The sequence below is a fragment of the Colobus angolensis genome, unplaced genomic scaffold (assembly GCF_000951035.1).
Source record: "Colobus angolensis palliatus isolate OR3802 unplaced genomic scaffold, Cang.pa_1.0 Scaffold99, whole genome shotgun sequence".
Taxonomy (NCBI): domain Eukaryota; kingdom Metazoa; phylum Chordata; class Mammalia; order Primates; family Cercopithecidae; genus Colobus; species Colobus angolensis.
The window spans coordinates 2096067-2110142 of NW_012123931.1; the positions used below are offsets into that span (position 1 = coordinate 2096067).

The following is a 14076-nucleotide window of genomic DNA, read 5'->3' on the forward strand; positions in this document are numbered from 1 at the left end:
GAAGACTGAGACGTCTGCAGGAGGCAGCCCACACAGCCTTGCTTTCTGCCTCTTCTGCTCCAGAGGGGCGCCTTCTTCCCCAGCCCCCACTCTGAGCCTTTGCTCACCCAGAGCCCTCTCCTCTTCCCCTCCAGAATCGCCCTTCTCTGATCCATTTCATTAAACTCACATGGCCTCTCAAGACCCAGCTCAACCCTTGCTCCTTCTTTGCCACCACAGTCCCTGGATCTTTCTCTTCTTCTCCAAGAACTTCAGTCCCAAATCCCTGTTCCCTTGAACAACTGCTTCTTGCCCTATGTTCCACTGTTTAACATTACTATATTTGCTTATTATTTTGTCCTGTCTCCCCTACGAGACTGTGGCTTAAAGAGAAGCATGGTGCCTGTGCCACCTCTGTGTCCCCGACAGTGAAGCCTGGCTGATAAGGAAGATTCCATCCTTCTTTGGCACTCTGGGGGCCACAGGGAGAGTAGACACCTTCCTGCCCTGTTTCCCCAACTTCCAAGTGAGCCTGAGGTCTGCATCCTGCTTCCTTCATGAGGCTGCTGAATGAGTGTGGGAAAAGATGGCAGCCCTGGGGCAAAGACAGGGAGGCTGGGGAATACTGAGGCTTGGACAAGTCAATTCCTCTCTCTAAGCCTCAGGTTCCCTACCTGTAGACAGGGCTAACCCGAGGATTCACAGGATGCATGCATTAAAACTCAATCCTCACGTCCACCTTGGGACTATGCACTGTCATTCTGCTCTATTTTACAAATGAAGAAAGGCCAGAAAAGTTGGAGGAGGCAGCACTGAAACCCAGGAAACATGTGGCTCTGGAATCCAGCCTCCACCACGCCACTGACTTTCAAGCAGACCCTCTGCACGCTTCAGCAGAGCTTGTTCCTTCTGAAACGTGCTTACCCTCTCTGGGCCTCTGTTCTCCCCTCTGAGGGGTGGGCACACAGTGACATTCTGCAGATGATTTTTGCTAGGCCAGGGTAGGCTGATGTGCTCCCTGCTCCTTGGGGCTCTTCCAGACCTCAGGTCCAAATTCCTCCCATCTACAGTGGTTCTGTCCCTGTGGGGCCTAAGTGGTGGCTATGCCTCCCCTACCTCTGCCTTAGAACTTCCTGGCCACTTCACTTCACCCACAGAGAGCTTCTGTCTGTCCTTCCCTGTACCTCAACCCTTGCATCCTTCTGGGTGACTTCCCCATGCTGGAGGTGCCCCAACTGCCTGCCTCCAGTCACCTTCAGCTGTCATTCCCTCCAGCCTCTATCCCAGGCCCTGTCACCACCATGGCTCCTGGTCAAACCTCCCATTTGGCCCTCCAGCTCCTCTCTTTACAATCCTCTCACTGCACCGAGACCTTCACACCTCACCTTCCATCACTGCCCTTCCACCCTCACTGCCCTTGGTGAGCTTGAGTTCCATGGTCTATCAGCATAACTGATGCTCAAATACCTTGCCCCCCCGGGCAGTACTTTCATAAAACCCCAACCTGGATGAGCCCAACCAACATCTTGGCACTTATAGCTGGGAGGCCCAATACAGCTAGAGAAATGACCCCACCATGAAGGCTGTGCCCTCTGTGAGCTTAAATCCTAAATCTCCAGCAATTCCAGCACTGCCTGGCAGTCCCAGCTCTAGCCACCAGCCAGCTCACCTCCCCACTCTCCAACCTGGCAGTGGCCCCACCTCCACCCTCCTCCTGCCTCCCCTCCTCCATGTGACTCGTTACTCTCCACTGAGACCTCACTTGGTTTTCACTGGGGAAGCAGAAGCCAGCAAATGTGAACCCCAGTCCTCTGCCCCTGCACATTCTAGAAGCCCACCAGCTTTGGCCTGCACCCCCCTTCCTGCCTGATGAGGGGTCTCTGCTGTTAAAGGTTAATGGCTCCATTTGAACTCTGAACCCACCCCTCTCATCCCCAGGAATTCAGCTCCGTCCCATCATTATGTTATCTTTCAACATCACCTGTCTCTCCCTCTTTACTGGGTCTTTTCTTCTTCCCAGCAGCAAACAACTGTGTTCTGGTATCTGTCATCCTTTAAAAATCCCCTTCCTTCATTATGCTAAAGTTCTTTTTTTTTTTTTTTTTTTTTTTTTTTTGAGGCAGGGTCTTACTCTGTCACCCAGGCTGGAGTGCAGTGGTATGATCTCAGCTCACTGCAACCTCTACCTCCCACGCTCAAGCAATTCTCCCACCTCAGCCTCCCAAGTAGCTGGGATTACAGGCGCCCACCACCATGCCTAGCTAATTGTATGTGTGTGTGTGTGTGTGTTTTGTAGAGATGGGGTTTCACTATGTTGCCCAGGATGGTCTTGAACTCCTGAGCTTAAGTACTCTGCCTGCCTCAGCCTCCCAAAGTGCTGGGATTACAAGCATGAGCCACTGTGCCTGGCCTATGCTGAGTTTTTAAAAAATCAATCTCAAAAGGTGATATACTGTATGATTCCATCTATGTAACACTCATGAAATAACAAAATTACAGAGGAGGACAAATTAGTAGCAGCCAAGCAGTAGGTGTGGGAGCAGGGTTGGGCGGGGAGGGGTGTGCTGGCACAGAGAGTCTTGTAGTGTGGCGCAGATCTACGTCTCCATTGTGGTGCCGGATACACACACAGGACTATATATAAACACACATACACACGAATGCATGTTTAACTGGTGAAATTAGAATCAGGTTTGTGGACTGTGCCAACGTCAGTGACCTGTCTCTGATATTGTCCTGGAGTTATGCGAGGCTGGGTAAAGGTGCACCCAGCATCATGCCCGCAGCTGACTGACTTTGCCCTTCCTTTGGGAACCCTCTCCTGGCTTCTGGGATTTCACATCCTTCTGGCTTTCCTCGCACCCCCTAGATGCACCTTCTCAGCCTCCTGTGAAGGTTCCTTCTCCCTCAACTCTGCATGGTGGTAACTCCAGGGTCCAGGACTTGGTCCTCTCTCCACCATCCACGTCACTTCCTGGGTGGTCCTTGCTTTGCCCAGGTCTCTAAACTCCATCTATAGTTGCTGGTCTCCATCCCCTACACAGACCTCTCCCCTGAGCTCCAGGCTTGTGACCACGACTGTCAATAGGACATCTCTGCAGAAGGAGGTGGTCAAAAACGAACTCCTGATCCTCCACTGCACCTCCACATCTCAGAGGATGACTGCAGCGGCTCAAGCCAGGAATCGAGGGTCCTTCTTGCCTTCTCCATGACCCTCTCCCTGTCCCCAGTTCTGCTGCCATGATGGGGTCTGCCACCCCCATCACCATGGCTATCATTTTGACCTAGGCCTCCATCACGTCTGCCTCACGCTCTTTCCCTACTTGGCCCTTCCTGCAGCAGCTGGAGAGATCTTTTTAAAACCTAAATCAGATTGTCATCACCCCTGCTTAACCCAAGCTCACTCACCACCCCCTGCCCCTTGGAAAATATCCCACGGCCCCAGAGTGCCATGCAAATGCCCTCATTTGGTCCTCTCTCCCCCTGCCACTGCCCTTGGCCACACAGCCTCCTCATCCCCCTTAGGGTCCTCCCACAGATGCTCCCTCACCTGAGGGCCCTGTTGCCCCATCTTACCAGCTGTCCCTATTCATCCCATCACTGCACTATTAACATTCCCTGTTTGCCCCACTGGCACGAGGAGCATGCACAACCAGCACCTGGAGCGTGGCAGGCACTCAGTAATGCCTGTGGAGTGAATGGGCGAGCTCTCCCTGCTCTCCTCCCTCCCAGAAGCATCCTCTCTCTCTTCCTCCTGCGATGAGGTTGGCTTGCTTGGGCATGGGGGAGGGTGCGCACGTCTCTATGCGCCCACACATTCCACTTTCCCCCAAACAATAACTGATACCCAGATGACTCGATGACACGATCATTTCCCCACGTCTTGGCTGGGAGCTGCTTCCAGTGGTAAAAGTTTGCTGTTTTATGGTCCCAAGAAGACATCAGCCATAACGTGCTAAAATTATCACCTAGTCGAGTCATCTGTTTAAATACTCTGGAAATCAAATACTCCAGGACTGAGTGCTATTCCCAGCGGTCCTGGATGCCAATGGTGGGCCTGGTTGTCTGGAACACTGAGCTCCTGGGTCTGAGCCCACCCCAGCTTGGCCAGCCTACTCTGCAGGGTGACTGTGGTCACACGTGGGATGTGGCAATGCCACACTTCATGGCTGGCATGCTGCATGTACCCCATATGGGGTACTCTCCACCCCTTTCACACATCCATGCGGTGCTAGGAGGAAATGGGGCAGCCCTATCAGCGTGGGCCCAGCAGGCAGCCTCAGGGCTGGGCAGGGCGCGGCGTGGGGGCCTAGGAGGGGTCTGAGGAGTCAGTCAGTTATGACAACCAGATTTGGGCCCAGCCTGAATATCACTGTTGGAATGAGTGGAATTACATGAAATGTCATTAACTGTCCTGAGAGGTAGTAAGCTCCCCATCACCAGTGGTGTTCAAGCAGAGCAGGGCATTTTAGGAACAGAGTCTCCAGCCCTGTGATGCTGAGACTTGGGCCACAAGTACAGTGGAGTTCCAGAGCCAAAAAGACACAAATTCAAATCCCACCTGTATCACTGACAGCTTGGGTAACCCCAGGCAAGTTGTGTAACTACTCAGATGCAGTTTCCACAAAGAAATCTCCACAAAGAAATAATGGGAACAAGATGTCTGCATGCAGTAGGTGCCCACTAAACACTGGCCCAGCACCCCACACCCCCCTCCGTGCTGGGGCCTACTTCCTCCTTCCTACTTCCTCATCAACTTAAATACCTCCAGCAGTGCCTTAGTAGTCTCCAAATATCCTTTCTGCTGTTCCCAACAGGTGCCCAGGGCTACCCTCCTCTCCGTTCATCTCAGGACAAGTGCTAGGACCACTTCCTCCAGGAAGCTGTCCCTGGCTGCTCTGAAGGGGGCTGGGCTACTCTCCACTGGCGCTCTGTGTACATCAGGTGTTTGAGGCCGGTATGGCTCTGGTGTCTCATGGTCAGTTGGGGGAGGGAAACATACTGTGTGTGAGTGGATGTGTCCTGCAACAATGACAACGACAAACACTTAACATGCATTTACTGTGTGCCAGCCACTTCACAGGTGACCAGCTCAGTCAACCTGCACAAGTTATGAGGCAGGCACTCTTCTTACCTCTATTTCATAGAAGGAGGAACTGAGCACAGGGAGGTTCAGTGACTTCTCCAAAGTCTCACAGCAATAAATGGCAAAGCCAGATTTGCAGCCAGGCAGTGTGGCCCCAGAGTCTCCATTCCTCTCAGCTTCTCAATACTACAGACACGGTTCCCCACTTTGGGCTCTTTTCTTTCTTCTTTTTCCTTTTTTTTGAGACAGAGTCTCACTCTGTCACCCAGGCTGGAATGCAGTGGTGCGATCACAGCTCACTGCAACCTCCACCTCCTGGGCTCAATCAATCCTCCCATCCCAGCCTCCCAAGTAGCTGGGATGACAGGTGTGCACTACCACACCCAGCTGGGCCCCTCATTAGTTCTGCAGAGAGTCAAGAATTATCCTAGGTGTATGGCTATGTACACTGTGATTCTGGAGTCCAAGACACGTGCAGGAATACACACACACACACACACACACACGCACACACGCACGCACATACACACACATGTCTGCACAGCATTAATAACACAGGCTCAGGCATACACAACATGAGTGAAGAGCCATCTACTACCAGCTCATCACCGGAGTGTCTTGGTCTCCCGACTCTCCTCCTCCCAAGCCAAGGCGGGCAGGGAGCGAATGGAGGAGACTCAGGTACTGTCCACCTCCACTGCCAAGTCTGCCCTAGATGTCAACATTTCAAACCCCGGTCCACCCACGTGATAAGACGCCTTTGTAATGGCGGCGACCTTGAGGCTCAGAGAGGGTTGGACGCTCCCCTCAGCTCACACAGCAAGTCAGGGCCCAGGGAGTTCCCAACAAATGCTTCCCCACGCCTTTCCAGGGTCACCTCCAGAATCTCAGATTCCAGCCATTTCCCTTATTCTCACCTGCTTCTAGTAGCACATAAACGAAAAGAGAAGAGAAAACAGTAAGATAAAGAAGGGAAACAGGAGAGAGGAGAGAGACCCAGGAGGACAGGAGATGAGGAGGAGGGGAAGCCTGAGCCTTAGCTCAGCACCCTGCTCCCCAGCGCCCCTCACCCACAGCTGCCACCCAGAGGAGTGCAGCGAGGCAGGGGTTAACTCTCTGCTGTGGAGCAGAAAATGAGGTTCCAGTTATTAGTTGATTTATTGCTCTGTCCTCAATCTGCGCTCAGGTCCTGGAAGGAAATGTTCCACTCGAAAGCATTAAGCGTCTTCAAAGAGCAGAGGCATTAAAAATTGAAATCATAAAATAGACACGTAAATACAGTGGAGGTGAGGGGGGGGCAGCCCCCAGGCGGGCTGAGGTGGGGGTGGCAGGCCTAGGTGCCAGCCAGCCTGTGGGGCCGCCACATGCATGTAGGAGCCAGCGTGTCTACCAAGGCAACGGGGTATTCCTTCCCAGAACTGGTGCCCCAGCCCTGTTCACACTGCCCAAAAGCCCTCCACTGGCACACTACGTGTGAGGGGATCAGAACTGTTCCGCTTGTGAAAGCACGTTTCCCTCTTGGCAGAGGGTCAGAAGCTCAGCCCCGATAGTGGGGGAGGAATGGGAAGGAGAGACAGACACGTAGGGAGGGCTCAGCCCACTTCTACCCTAGCCAGCACTAAGAAGGAAGACAGCCTCGGGAGCCTGGAGCAGGGCGGCCCCCACCAAGCCCGGGCCCAGGCTGTTCTGCACAGGAGGGAGCCTCAGCAGACAGGGTGCAGCGGAGGCCCTCAGCACGGCTCAGACCCCACTGCATACCTAGGGTCTGGCTCCACTATGGTGGGGAAGGGCCCGCCCCAGCCAAGCTGGACCCCGGAGAGGTCCAAGGAGGGTCCGAGTGGACAAGGAGGGCTCCTGCTCCACCAACAGCTCATCTGGGCAGTGGAGTCATGAGGCAGGTGATACAGCCCTGGCTCCCTCTGCACACGCAGAACTTTCCCAGGGCTGGAGGCCCAGGGAGCTGGGAGCAGGGCCGAGGCCTGCCTGGAAGCTGGTGCCCAAGAGGATGCTCATGAGCAGCTACAGAGATGGCACCATCCCCCACGGGAGCAGGGCTCCCAGCCCGGGCCTGAGCTTACATCCCTGACTCGTTATCACCCAGCTAGGGAGCCACCTTCTTCCAGGGCCCACAGAAGAGCCTCGCCACGGCCCTCAGCTTCACACACAGACCTATGCAGGAAGACACGTATGTGTGAACACACAGGGACAGAGCTGGAGAAATGCAGCACCCCAGACACACGGGTTTAACAGCCACACGTACAAATGCACATGCTCATGCATACCACGCCCATCCCATGTATACAGAGGAGCATGCCCACACATGGCTGTGCATGTGACATGCACACAGCACCCACATGTATACACACATGTGTCAACATGCACACCTGGATGAGCTCACACACACACACGTCCATGTGTGTGTGTGTACAGGACTACCCACATATGTATTGCGTGCCTGCACATGTACAGGCTCACACATCCACACATATTTGCATGGCACATGTCCACACACGTCCACGAGCAAGCCTCTGGACCCCTATATCGGACCCCAGAGACGCACGCCAGGAGCCAGCCTGCAGTCTTCTCGTGGGAAAGGGGAAGGAGTCTAGGGACTGACTGGCATCACTTCCTCTGGCAGTACAGACCCCTTAGCTGCAACTGTGTGGCCTTGGTCACCCTCATAAACCCCTGGGGTCAGGATGCCTGGTTTCTGTGCCTGCCCCAGCCCCTGGTTCCCAACTGTGTGACCCTGGCCGGAACCCCTGACCCTCTTGGTCCATGTACTCTGTGGGCTACCAGGGCCTCCCTGACTGCCACAGCCTCTTCCTCAACCAGGTGGTAGGGCTGAGAAGAAGCCCCTAACCTTATTTCCTCATTTCTAGCAGCAAGAGAGGCTGGGGTTGGGCTGGGGTGGAGGGAACTGGGGAAACTGACAAGGCCCCAGTCTCTGTCTGGCAAAGGTTTCTGCCAAAGTCCTCCGCAAATGAGGAGCTTGTCCAGGCAGGGCGGAGGGTCCAGAGAGAACTGGGGCCTCTGGGAGGGGTGTCAGCTCTCCCTCTCAGGGGCACCTCCTGGGATGTCCTCCTCACTGCCTCCTTGAGAGTGAGGCCAGCTTTGCCTAAGCCCCTCTGGGCAGTGACAGTACTGAGCCGCTCTCCAGGCCTAGGGTGGCTGGGTGGTGGAGTGAGGAACCCCACAAAGTCTCCTGCCAGCACCAGCACCAAGACATTTCTACTCGGGGCTTCTGGGACCCCATCTCTCTCCGTCCCTTTAGGAGAAGGGATAGTGGTCAACTGAGTGCCCCTTGTCCATGTAAGATCAACCCCCACCTCCACCCTCAAAGGCAGACCAGAGTCACACAGTGCCAGGAAACACAAACGCCTCCCAGGTCAGGGTAGCACGGAGATGAGGACGGGGAGGCCACGGGAGACACACAGGGGCAGCCACCACGCAGCACTCGGCTCCCACTGGCATATGCTTGCTGGGTCTCTGACTTTTCAAGAGACTCCAGAAGCCAGATTTTGATGAGAAACCTCCCAATCTTCCAACAATCCGTGGGCTGAGGTTTTTGCCACACTCTGTGGCTGGAACACACACACACACGCTCTCATACATACGTGTACCCACATTCGTGCACATATATACAATCTCATTTACACACTCACACAGGCAAACACATACACACTCACATTCACAAACACACATGCACACTCACATGCTTTCATACACATATATGTACTCACACACACGCAGACTGGCACTTATACACAAGTGCACACATACACATTCTCACACATACACACACACACACAACTATGAGACAGATTCTGCCTCTGAGCCATCACCTGTGACCTCTAACTTAGGCAAAGAGAGAAACTGAGGCTGGGGACAGTGAAGCTTTGCTCAAAGCTCTTGTTCCCTTCTACTCAGCCTCCCTGGCAGTGAAGCCCCTTCTTCAGCACCCCTCCCGCCGACCTGCCTCCACCTCTCGTAGCACACACACCACCACCCCCTCGGCTTCACTAAGGACCCCTGCTCCTACCACCAGCCCCACCCCACCCCTCCACTCCAGTATCGATCCTGGCCCTGGCACCTCAGTCCCCCACATGAAATTTTTCTTAATTGGGAGCTCATTATTTATCTCCATGCTTTCCAGAGGAAATAAACAGCAATTAGAGGAATAAGTGGCATTTTTATTCTGCAGCAGACTCAGCTGAGCGGTGCCCCGGCCTGTCCCTGCCCCAGTGGCCAGTCCTGCTGCCTGCTAGGTCCATGTGCCTGCCCCTCTGCCTGCATCCATCCCCGTGTGTGTGAGCGCAGTGCCTGCCACCAGGCCACCCGGCAGCAGGTCGCCTCTTGGAATCTGCGTGAAAAACCATAAATTGTTGAGAAAGGGCCTCCTTCCCCATGCAACAGAAGGTTAGAGTGTTTAAAGAGAGCAGTGGAACTGTTTTTATTAATCAGAACTGCTATAAAGAAAGCATTTTAATTAACATAATTATCCCGATTGAGAAAAGCAGTCCTTACCCCATAGATACTTTTCAGACTAAAGATGCAAGCTGTCACAATCAGTCATAATTAAGTCAAGCAAGCTATTTTTTTTTTTTTCTTGAGCTCCCTTCCCCTCTTGGGCACCCGCTCCTCCTTGGGTTAGATCTCAGATTGGAGACCAGGCAGACGTGACAAACTCCTCATGCTCCTGCGCTCACACCCCAGCTGCCTCTTCAGCTGCCTTCCAAAGAGAGAAGGCCCCAGGCCTGGGGCCCAGCACCATGACCTCTTCCCACAGCTGGCTCAGCAAAGCCTCCCTGCCTCCCTCATCCCTCCACCGACAGCTGAAGGACTGTCCCTCCCAGATACCTTCTGGGACTCTCCTGGGTCACCAGGCCTGGAGGGGATGCAGGGGAACAACGGAGAGCCAGAGGGCAGCCTGACCAATACCCCTGTCTGAGTCGCTGCCCCTCCCGCCTCGATGCTCACATTCACCCCTACCCACTCCCCAGTCCACTCCTGACACAAAGCCAAGGTCATTTCCTCCTGTGACAGCCAGAAATCTGTCCATACCACAAATCCAAGTGTTTAACCCTCCCACCCCAGTCACCCCCCTTCATGGCCCTCGTGAGACCCAGCCCTAGCCCCCTCCAGCCACACCTCCCCAGGCTCACTCCACTCTAGCCACACTGGCCTTTCAGAATCCCCTGGAGCCTCTGCCACAGGGCCTTGGTATGTGCTCTTCCCTTTGCCTGCTGTCCCCCTTCCCCCAGCCACAGCCTCCCACTCTCTCGGCTCACACATTCATCCTGCAGTGCTTAGCCCTGGTGTCACCTCCTCCCAAAGCCCTTCCCTGCCTCCCCGACCTGGTGGGTCTCCTCTTAAACCCTCTGACAGCACCCCACATCTGCCCCTTGCTGGTAGATACACCGCAGCTACACGACATTGTTGGCATTCTTTATTTGTCATCTCCGTTCAACTAGAGAAGCTCCATGAAGCACCTGGTTTGATTGATGGCATTTTTTATTTGTTTACTATTGTAACCCCAGTGCCTACCACAGTGCTTGGCTCCTGGTCCAGGTCTGCTCTAGGCCTGAGAAAGTCTGTTTTGAAGTGGGATGAGCAGGGTCAGAGGAAGAAGCACCTCCTGCATAGTTTTGGCCTTGGAGACCAGGCTGGGGTCCCCAAGATCAGGATGTGTGACCTCGCAACTTCATCCTCCCACCCCAGGCCTCAGCTTCTCCATCTGAAATGGGCAGCCAGGAGCAGGTAACTTCCCCTGCCCCCTACTTATGCCCCCACCCACCCCAACCTCTAACATGAACCCCCAAAGCATAATGTCCCTCCTCCTGCTGCAGAGCTGGAAATGATGGCAAATCCACCTGCTCACCAAGTACCTGCCACCTTCTGAGGCCGCCTGGTGGGGGTGAGGCCGGGTGCTTGCTGCTCCCGCCCCTCTCTGCACCTGCAGGGTGACACGTGCATAGGTGACACCACGGACGTATTTCACCCCGACATGCTGCAGTTTCCTCCCTGAAAAGGTGCTTATTTTTTAGTACATCTTAAATAGGAGCCTGCAAAGTGTGTTGTCAGCGCTTTTTAAATGGCTTGTTAATGCCCCCGTCCTGGCCCCAGAGCGGCCTGCGCACCCTCGCAGCCCGTCTCTGAGCACACAACCTGGCTGAGCCTCTGGGCTGGACTCTGGGTTTATCAGGAGGCCCAGGAACTAGACTGTCCCCCAACAAAAATATGCCAGCAGCTCCTTGCCCTAGGGCCACAGGGCGTGGCAACCTTTTGGGGATGGCAGGAGGCAAGCTGGGGCCCTGCCTGGCCGAGGAAAGAGGAATGAGCATTGGCTTTCGAGTCAAGTGGCCCAGGTTCAAATCCCTGCTTGGCCACTTACAAGCTACATGAACTCAGGCCAGTGACTAATCCTCTCTGGGCCTCAAGTTTCCTCATCTATAAAATGGTGATGCTAACTCCTACCTCAAGGCAATTTTTAAGAGTGATTCAGGAAGTGGATACCGTGCCAGGTAACATTTAATTTTTAAGGTGTGGTAATGGTATCACGGTTCTGTCTTTTAAAGGGTCCTCATCTTTTAGAGATATGCACTGAAATATTTCTGGAAAAAATTATACAACATCAAAATAACCTGGTGGTGGTGGAGAGTGTGGGTGTGTAGAGGAAACAGGGCTGGTCATAAGTTGGTGCTGGTTGACAGAGTATGGAATTTGAGAACCATCACACGGCACCCGATGGATGCTCACTAACCCTGGGGTGCACTCTCCAGTCCCTCACGCAGGGCTATGGGCAGCAGCAGGGCTATGGAAAGCACCAGCAGGGCGCTCTGGGGCAGGGCCTTCACAGCGCCCCTGGAGGCTCCTGCAGTCCACAGAAAGGAGACACACAGGTCAGGGGCTCTCAGGACCAGCACACCTGGGAGCCTCGAGTCAGACAGCCCATCTCAGGTCCAGACTCTGTCCCAGCTGTGTGACCCAGGGCCCATCACTTTCCCTCTCTGAGCTCTAGCTTCCTGTCTGTCATTAAAATGGGGATGATAGCAACACCCCATCCTCCCCTTTCATCCCATCCCACCCCCACCCCCAGGCAGGCACTGAAGGGAGTAAGTGTGAGGACCAAGACAGCCAAAGAGCAGTGAGCGCGGCCTGAGGCAGGGGTTTCATCAACCTTAGAACCCCCTACCTTCCTCTGCGAACCTAAATACAACCGTGTCATCTATTGAACGCTGCTGTGGGCAGGTGGGCCTCCTGCTGAGCACCGCGATGCAGACCTGCTAAGAGTCATCCTGTCCTCAAGAAGCTCCTCGGGGAAGAGTCATTTCTGTGGCCAGGATGAAGGTGGTGGATAATTAAAATAATAACAATGACGACAACAAGACTGACGTCTCTGCGTGCTTCTGACGCGCCTGGCACGTGTCCCGGGCTTTACCTGCGCCTCTCCATCAACCCTTAGCACCACCTATGAGGCAACTAGTATCACTGTCCCCTTTTAGTTGGGGAAACTGAGGCTCAGAGAGATGAAACAAGTGAGTGCACAGCCAAGACCTGGACCCAGGCCCCCACCCTAGTCCAGGCTCCGCAGGGCAGGGAGGGGCTGCCCCTCAGATCTGGGCATCCCAGAGGGATGAGCAGCACAAAGTGCCACACCCAAGCAAGCCCTCCCCAGGCCTCAGTTTCTTCACCTGTGACATGGGGGCGGAACAACCCAGCCCCAGCTGGGGGGCATCAGGAGAAAGTGGCACAGGTGGGGGAGGGGGCAACAGTTCCAAATGGAGCCGAGGCGGCTGTGAGGTAAGTCGGGGCGCGGGGGCGGGAGGCGAGAGAAAGAGACAGATCTCTCAGGCTCAGCTCAGGCGTTGTGATATTTTTCCCCAGGTTATATTTTTAGATGGACTACTTTCTCTCCCCTCCCCCTGCCTCAGTAGGAGGAGGAACACAGAAATAGCCGGGCGTGCGTGTCTGAGCCGGGCTATATATAGTGGGCACAAACCCTGTCACCCGGGGCTTCTCCCACTCCCTGCACCCGGAGCAGGAGCGGGGAGTGGGGAGGGGGCCCCTTCCTCTCACCCATTGGCCCCAGGGTCTGCTCAGCTCTGCCCGCTTCCTCCAGGCACCCCCATCCCAGCACACACCTGTGCACACACATGCACACATACAGATGCACACGTGACTGAAGCCTGTCTGCACCGACTCAGCATCAGGGCTTTTCGAGAGGTCCAGAGCGAGCTAAGGGGCCTGAATTGGGCAGGGAGGGTGGTGTGAGCCAGGCCAGGAGGTGACTTTGCAGGACCCAATGGCTGTGACTCTCTCAGCCTCGGTTTGCTGGTCTGTAAACGTGGGGACTTATCAGGTCTGTGGGCCCTTTACTACTTCAGAAGATGCAACTAATGTCGAGCACATTCCCCCAGCTGCGCCCATCTGAGTCCCCATTGTTGAGATGAGGAAACTGTGCGGGCACTGGCCAAGGTCAACAGCAAACCTTCAGTGGCAGAGACACTTTATAGTTTCAACCTCGCCTCTCCGGGCTCAGTTTCCTCATCTGCGAAGTGGAGATAAGGTCAGCACCCACTTCATGGGCTATGGTGAGGACTGGATGAGGAGGAGGCACATAAAGTGCCTAATGTGGGCTTCCATAACTAGGGAGAGGGCCATGAGCACCCGGGGGCAGTAAGCACCCCCGAGTCTCCCTACTACCTCCCTTGGCCACAGCCCACCACTGGGCCAGGCTCCAGCCTCATGTTCAGGGGCTGAACCATGCCCTCCCCCATAGTCTACCTTGGCAGGCCTTCAAGAAAAAGCCCACAGCCAAATCATCCACACCCAGCCCAGGGCAGGCATCAGCAACTGCTTCCCAGACGGTGGGTGGACCCTGCCACTGCCCCACCCCAGGAGAGCCTGAGACGAAGGCCTGGCCTCCTCCCAGGCCTCCCAGTGCTGGTCACACTAGCCATGCTGAAGTATCAGAGCAGAAGGACCTAACCCTTTCCTGATAGTGGGGC

General features: G+C 54.8%; 1 protein-coding gene across 6 annotated transcripts in view; it reads right to left on the reverse strand.

Moving 5' to 3' along the window:
• The window catches only part of LINGO1 (leucine rich repeat and Ig domain containing 1), a 212439-nt gene that overhangs the window by 97929 nt on the left and 100434 nt on the right, over positions 1 to 14076 (reverse strand). The window contains exon 1 of one of the 6 annotated variants that reach the window (XM_011932839.1): positions 9593 to 9727. The exons of the other annotated variants lie outside the window; for them this stretch is intronic. The gene's annotated coding sequence lies outside the window, so the exon portion shown is untranslated. Of the gene's footprint in view, positions 1 to 9592; positions 9728 to 14076 lie in introns of those variants that run through there. 6 annotated transcript variants of the gene reach the window in all.